This window comes from Myxocyprinus asiaticus, chromosome 11, assembly GCF_019703515.2.
Source record: "Myxocyprinus asiaticus isolate MX2 ecotype Aquarium Trade chromosome 11, UBuf_Myxa_2, whole genome shotgun sequence".
Lineage (NCBI taxonomy): Eukaryota > Metazoa > Chordata > Actinopteri > Cypriniformes > Catostomidae > Myxocyprinus > Myxocyprinus asiaticus.
Window position 1 is genome coordinate 16,250,927 of NC_059354.1, and position 7,981 is coordinate 16,258,907.

The window sequence follows — 7,981 nt, forward strand, 5'->3', positions numbered from 1 at the left end:
GAACATTACTACACTCATACTAGCTACAATGCTTAATGGTTTATTGCATATTATGAATTAGTTTTATTAGCTAAAGTAATAATAAAGTATTAACAATTTTCATAGTAATTGTTACGGAAACCCAGACTCGATGATGGTGTTTGAACCCGAAGGCAGGTATTTATTGAACAAACACAAACAGGGAAACATGTAGAATTGAGCTGGTGTGATGAACAGAAACCTGATGATAGTCCGTGTTGATGCAGGGAGTGATTATCCTTGAGGTGACACACACACACAATTTGAAGTAGACGTTGGAGAGGAAACTTATAGAGATCGCTGGAATGACGTTGGAGTGGAACCTGGAGAATAACGGGAGAACAGGTAAGTGAGTCTGTATTCCAGGGGAGACCAGGCATCGAGTGAGGAGTGAGTGGGGCTCATGTAGTGGAGCTGATTGACCTGGTGATGGAAGGAAGGTGCAGGTGATTAGTATTCGGGAGAGAGGGAAGGATGTGTGTGTGTGGTAAGAGTCTGTGACTTTACCCCCCCCACTCCACGGACTGCTCCAGAGGCGTACCTCCCGACGCCGTGGCCGACCCCGTCCGCAAGGAGCTGGACGGTTTGGGTGGGTGTCGTGGAAGTTGGTGAGTAGGGTCGGGTCCAGGATGTCGTCTCGAGGTATCCATGATATTTCTTCGGGACTGTAGCCTTCCCAATCCACAAGGTACTCGAGATGACCCCTGCGGTACCGGGAGTCCAGGATGTCTCTGACTGCTTAGACAGATCAATCTTCCAGAATTAGCAGCTGGGGGGTTTGTCAGCCGGACCAGGTTCTGAGGAGTGAGGGGAGAGAGACGGGTGGTGAGGTTTCAAAAGGGAGACATGGAATGTAGGATGAATGCGGTAGTGAGGTGGAAGTTGGAGTTGGTATGTGACTGGGTTTATTTGTCTAGTAATGGTGAAGGGACCAATGTAATGGGGACTTAGCTTTTTGCAAAGGAGGTGCAGCCTGATGTCCCTCATGGAGAGCCACACCTTCTGCCCATGCTGGTAAACTGGAGTTGAAGATCTCTGGGCATTGCCGTGGCTCTTCTGGTGGTGCACAGCCCGTTGCAGGTGGTGGTGAGCCAAGTCCCAGACCCTCTCGCTCTCTCTAAACCAATGGTTGACAGATGGGACGTCGGACAATTCTCCGGACCACGGAAAGAGAGAAGGTTGGTAGCCGAATACGCATTGAAATGGAGTGAGATTGGTGGAAGGCTGATGCAGGGAGTTCTACGCGTACTCGGCCCAGGACAGGAAGCAACTCCAACAATTCTGGCGGTGATGACAGAAGGTTCTGAGAAATCTCCTGGATTTTCCTTTCCGTCTGCCTGTTACTCTGTGGATGGTATCCAGAGGAGAGGCTGATGGTCACACCCATGATAGAGAAGAAGGCTTTCCAGGCTCTCAAAATGAACTGGGGACCTCTGTCAGAGACAATGTCCTCGGGGATCCCATAATTACGGAATGCATGGTTAAATAGGGTTTCAGCAGTTTCTAAGGTGGTAGGAAGACCCTTGAGGGGAACCAGTTTACAGGCTTTGGAGAATCGGTCCACTGTCACTAAAATGCAGGTGAATCCTTCAGAAGACAGCAAATCAGTGATAAAATCAACTCCTAGGTGTGACAAGGTTGACGTGGTATGGGTAGCGGAAGGAGTTTGCCAACTGTTAGTTGATGAGGGGTTCTAGACATGATGCAATCCGGATAATCCCTGGATAATCCCTGACATCTCTGTCCATACGTGGCCACCAGAACCAGTCCTGGGTGAGCGAGAGGGTCCTATTGGTCCCAGGGTGGCCATTGCCCAAAGAGGAGTGTACAGAGTCAATGAGTGGCAGACGTTGGGAAGTGGGTACATAAGTCCTGTTGGCGGGGCAGCCCAGCAGAGCAGGTTCAGTGGCGGCAGCTTCCGTGATGCTATCGTCCAGGGACTACTGGATGGGGCTTACTATGACATATGGAGGAAGTATGGGGTCAGGTTCCCCAGTGTTTCCCTTCGGAGAGAAGAGATGGAAAGAGCATGCGCTTTGAGGTTCTTGACTCCTGGATGATAAGAGATAGTGAAGTTTAAGCATGTAAAGAAGAGGGCCCATTGTGCCTGGCGAGGATTGAGTCGACGAGCTTCCTGAATAAACTCCAGGTTCTGTGGTCCATCAGCACCAGGAAAGGATGTTGGGCCCCCTCCATCCAATGCTGCCACTCCTCTAGGGCTAGTTTGATAGCCAAAAGCTCCCGGTTTCCGATGTCATAATTCTGCTCCGCCGGGAGAGTTTTCTGGAGAAGAAGGCACATGGATGGGGTTTAGATGGTTTTGCCTGCTGCTGAGACAGGACGGATCCTATGCTGTTAGTGGAGGCATCTACCTCCACCACAAAAGGTTTGCTGGGGTCCGGATGGGTGAGGAGTGGAGCTGTGGTGAAGGCTGTCTTGGGGTGTTGAAAGGCATAGGAGGCCTCAGGGGTCCAGGATAGAGACTTGGGCTTGGATTAGAGGAAGGAAGTTAATGGAGCATTGATGGAGCTGTAATGATGAACCGACGGTAGAAGTTGGCGAATCCTAAAAAGCGCTGGAGTTCTTTGATGGTGGAAGGAGTGGGCCAGGATCGCACAGCCTCTACCTTCCCCTCGTCCATCTGAATGCCTTCAGGGCTGATGTTGTAGCCAAGAAACTGGAGGGATGTCTGATGGAACTAACATTTTTCAGTCTTGAGGTATAGGTGGCATTCCCTCAGCCTTTCCATCACAAACGCAACATGTCGACGGTGGTCAGTCTCGTTCCGGGAGTACACCAGAATGTCATCTATGTAGACGAGGACAAACCGATGGAGGTACTCTCGGAACACCTCATTCATGAACCCCTGGAACATGGAAGGGGCATTGACCAGGCCATACGGCATCACGTGGTACTCGTAGTGGCCTGTAGGAGTCAAAAAGGTGGTCTTTCTTTCGTCTCCCTTCTGGATCCGAATGAGGTTGTACTCGCTGAGAAGGTCCAGCTTGGTGAAAATTGTAGCCCTTCTCAACAGTTCCAAGTTAGTCGGGATGAGGGGAAGCGGATAACGGAACTTGACTGTTATTCTGTTGAGGGAGCGGTAATCTATGCAGTGCCGCAGGCCTCTATCCTTCTTCGCCATGAAGAAAAAGCTCGAAGCAGCAGGGGATGTGGATGGCCAGATGTAGCCCTGGTTAAGGGCCTCCTCAATATACTCCTCCATGGCCTTTTGCTCTGGGATGGAGTGGGTATATCTTACCATGGGGCACTGGCTCACCGGGGAGAAGGTCTATTACAAAGTCCCATGGTCGATGAGGAGGTAGTTGTGAGGCATGTAGGGGGCAGAAGACATCCTGAAAGTGGGAGTAGCAGGATGGGATCTTCACCGAGGTTAAACTAGTTGGGCTCTTGATGGAGGTGGTGTTGAGACGGAGAGGAGGAGATTTTTTGATAGAAGCCGAAGGTCTTGGAGTAGGACGATTGGGGAAGCAGGAAGGAAAACACTGGGGTCCCCACCTCAGGATGTTTCCGGTGGACCAGGAGATGATGGGAGAATGTTGAATGAGCCAAGAATGTCAGCTGTGGAGCTCTCCAGAACCAGTAGGATGATCTCCTCGTAGTGCAAACATCCAATTTGAAGCTTAACAGGGCCCACACAGTGACGTATAACTCCTTTGCCCTGAGGTTTGCCAATTATAGAGTGTATCTTGAAGTTGGGATCACAGGGTCAACTTTGGAGCTGAAGCTGGCGGCAGAGTGCGTCGGAGATGAAGTTGACGGCTGACCCAGAGTCGAGGAGAGCAGATACTGTGAGTGACAGACCAGAAGCAGTAAGCATCACACTGGTTAACAATGGTGAATAACTGACATTAGGAGTGTTAACATGACTCACCAGTGGGTGTGGAGGAGGAATGGGACACGGCGAGATGACGTGTCCCTTACCACCACAGTACAAGCAAAGCCCCTGGGACAGCAGTCGTTGACACTCTGCCGGGGACAGCCGAAAAGCATCCCAGGGCTCGACAATAAGGATTGCCCAATGGCCCGGGGCCAGTAAGAGAGAGATTCGGGCCAGTTGCTAGAACTGTCACTTGCCAATCGGGCCAGTGCTGCATTTATAACATTAGTGCAAGAAAACAACAAGTGAGATAGCACAAAAATTGCACTGAGCGAATGAAGTATTCTAACCGATGAGCGAGCGCGATTCTATTTAGCTCACAAAGATGAGCAAGCGCATAATATACTGGACGCGTCAAGGCACAGTCACGTGCAGACACCGAGTGCACTCCTAGTACTCTCCTCGCTCTTTTCCAAGTGTCTTAGCAGCAGCTATTACCAATATGTAGAAAATAGAAGGGAAAAAACCCACTTAATGAATTTCGTAGCAGGATTGCACGTCTTGCACAACATTTTAAGTATCCCCGCACATTCCGTGTTCACAGTGCGAGAAATCCCCACATTTTTCATTTTTACATGTTGGTGAAAAGCAGTAATCCACACATTGGAACACAAGAAATCAACAGTTTCTTTCAATAGGACTGAAAATTCATGTCTGTCTGTGTATATGTCTCATCACCATCTCTCTCCATGCAGCGTAGACTGTTTAACACGCATGCGCTCTCGTAAAGGGACAGAGCGCTAGTTTTATTCCCACCGTAAAAAAACAAACACATTTTCTCTCATTAATTCACCTTTAGAGATGAAGCGCCATATGAGACGTAATAAACTTTGTTAAACCCCAGTTATACACGTGTCTGGAAATCACAAGCTGCTCAATATCCAAAATGTAAGTATAGATTTAATTAGGTTTGTTTCAAAACGTAAAAATTAATTCGACATAATAGTAGAGTTTGATATGAAAAGAAGCAAAATCACTATGGCTATTAGGCTATTATTATCACAGCTGTTCAGCTGCAGGGTGAAGATGAATATTCAAAACAGTCTACTTCATATCATCCTCATGAAACTCCAGTTACATTTCTCATTTCAGGACCGTACAGGTATTTTTGTTTTTGTGCTTCAGTCTGTGTTGGTCTTTAGGTTGTCTGATTTCATGCTATATACACATTCTTAATTCACATATTAGGCCTAATATCTCCATGATATATATTACACATCACAACTGATTTGGTAGCAAGTCTCTTCTCAGGGATTCATATGTTTATTTCATTCAGACAATAATCACATCTTTAACTTAGTGAATAAATATTTGATCCTGTGTGTGAATACACTACACATGGCCAAAAGTTGCATGACAGCATGACTAAACGGGTGACCGAAAACACATCATCTCCTCCACAGAACTCTTCACTTAAAAACACATGTGTAAATGGCAGGACGGCTGAGGTTAATATGATGTATTTATGAATTTATATCTGTAAAGTGCTTATATGGGATTACATAAGGCATAAATCATATTTTGCAAATTATAAATGTGATTCAATTTTGTGGGTCATTAACTTAAAAACATAATATATGAAGAAAATATTTATCTTCGGACACATTTTTAAAGCCATGCTGGTAAAAACAGCTATTTATCATTTTTGTGTTGGGGCCAGTGAAAATTTTGGCAGGGCCAGTAAATATCTGAAGCACTGGCCTGACTGGGCCAGAAGAAAATATCCTTAGCGTCGAGCCCTGCAACCATTTGCATAGGTTCGCAGTCTGGTTCTGGAGAGTGGACAGAAGGTTGTTGGTGAGGAGACTGCCAAGCGGGTAACTCGTCTAGGCAGGCTTTCATTTGGTTGGCAACATGAATGGAGAGTTGAATGAAGACCTATGGTGTCATCGTAGGAGGAGAGATGCAGCCGCAGCCTCGGTTCGAGCCCCAGACGGTAGCTGATGAGGAGAGCAGGCTCATTCCATCTGCTGGAGGCAGCTGGAGTGCGAAACTTGAGAGCATAATCGTTAATGGAACTTTTACCTTGGCGGAGATTATAGAGTTGCTCACTAATGAATGAATCTCCCGCTGGGCATCCGAAGACTTCCTTGAATTGTTGGATGAAGCTCTCAAGTGACTGAGTAACTGGGCTGTTTTGTTCCCAGAGCGATTTAGCCCATTGCAACGCTCTTCCAGCAAGCAGAGAGATGATGAAGGAAATTTTCGCCCGCTCGGTGGGAAATCGATGCGGCTGCATCTCTAGGGTGAGCAAACATTGGAGTAGGAAGCCGCCGCAGTTCTCCACAGATCCAGAGTATTGCTCTGGATTGACCACGGGACTGGCAGAATAGATCAGTGAAGAAGAGGTGGAAGGAGTGCTGGTCAGGATCGGAGGTGCTGAGGGGTTAACCGGTGGAGTTAGTGCACAGCAGAGAGTGTCAACCAGCTCCTGAAATGGGTCCGGACCTGCTGGGTTCATGCTTTTGGTTGGTCTGGTCTTCTGTTATGGAAACCTTGACTCGATGATGGTGTTTGAACCCGAAGGCAGGTATTTATTGAACAAACACAAACAGAGAAACAGGTGAGTAACAAACATGCAGAACTGAGCTGGTGTGATGAACAGAAACCTGATGATAGTCCGTGTTGATGCAGGGAGTGATTATCCTTGAGGTGACACACACACAATTTGAAGTAGACATTGGAGAGAAAACTTGGAGAGATCCCTGGAATGACGTTGGAGTGGAACTTGGAGAATAACGGGAGAACAGGTAAGTCGCAGGTAAGTGAGTCTGTATTCCAAGGGAGATCAGACATCGAGTGAGGAGTGAATGGGGCTTATGTAGTGGAGCTGACTGACGTGGTGATGGAAGGCAGGTACAGGTGATTAGTATTCGGGAAAGAGGGAAGGTTGTGTGTGTGTGGCGGGAGAGTCAGGTTAATCCGTGACAGTAATCTAATAAATCAAATCAAATCAAATCAAATCACTTTATTGTCACACAGCCATATACACAAGTGCAATGGTGTGTGAAATTCTTGGGTGCAGTTCTGATCAACATAGCAGTCGTGACAGTGATGAGACATATACCAATTTACAATACATCAAATTAACACAATTTAAACATCTGATATACACATAATTACACTCAACAATATACAAATAATAACATACACTGTACAGTATACAATACGCACTATATAGATACACATTATTCAATAAAAATAAAAAATAAAAATATATAAAAAGTATATATAGTATATATAGAATGTACAGTATTGTACTGTTTTGACATTCAGGCTGTCGGTTGATAGTCAGTTGTTAAGAGAGAATATAATATAATAATAATATAATTTATGACAGTCCGGTGTGAGATATAAGAGTAAGGGTAATAAAGTGCAGTGCTGATGTATTTTGATCGTGGGAGATCAAGAGTTCAGAAGTCTGATTGCTTGGGGGAAGAAGCTATCATGAAGTCGGCTGGTGCGGGTCCTGATGCTGCGATACCGCCTGCCCGATGGTAGCAGTGAGAACAGCCCATGGCTCGGGTGGCTGGAGTCTCTGATGATCCTCCGAGCTTTTTTCACACACCGCCTTGTATATATTTCCTGGAGGGAGGGAAGCTCACCTCCGATGATGTGTCTGGCAGTTCGCACCACCCTTTGCAGGGCTTTGCGGTTGTGGGCGGTGCTATTGCCATACTAATAAAAGGAACATTAATGACACCTATTCATTTGAATACATATTTAACTTCAAGTTACCATACCATGATTCTTAGTAGAGTACTCTACACAATGCCAGCAAGAAACTTACCCTGATATATATTTTGTAAGTTTATGTGGGACTATAATTACAACAGAATTTCTAAAATTCTTTAATAGAAAAAAAATAATTTCTTACACTTTTTACATACGTACTCTATATAATTGTAAATTAATTTTAGAGATCGGGTGCATGTTTATTTATTTATTTATTTTCATGGGGTTCTTTCATAAATTTACAGTATGTCCTCCTCTTCAGACACTACTACACCATTGCCATCCTCCCACTAGTATGTTTTGCCCTGTAAGTCACACCTGCCACTTTTG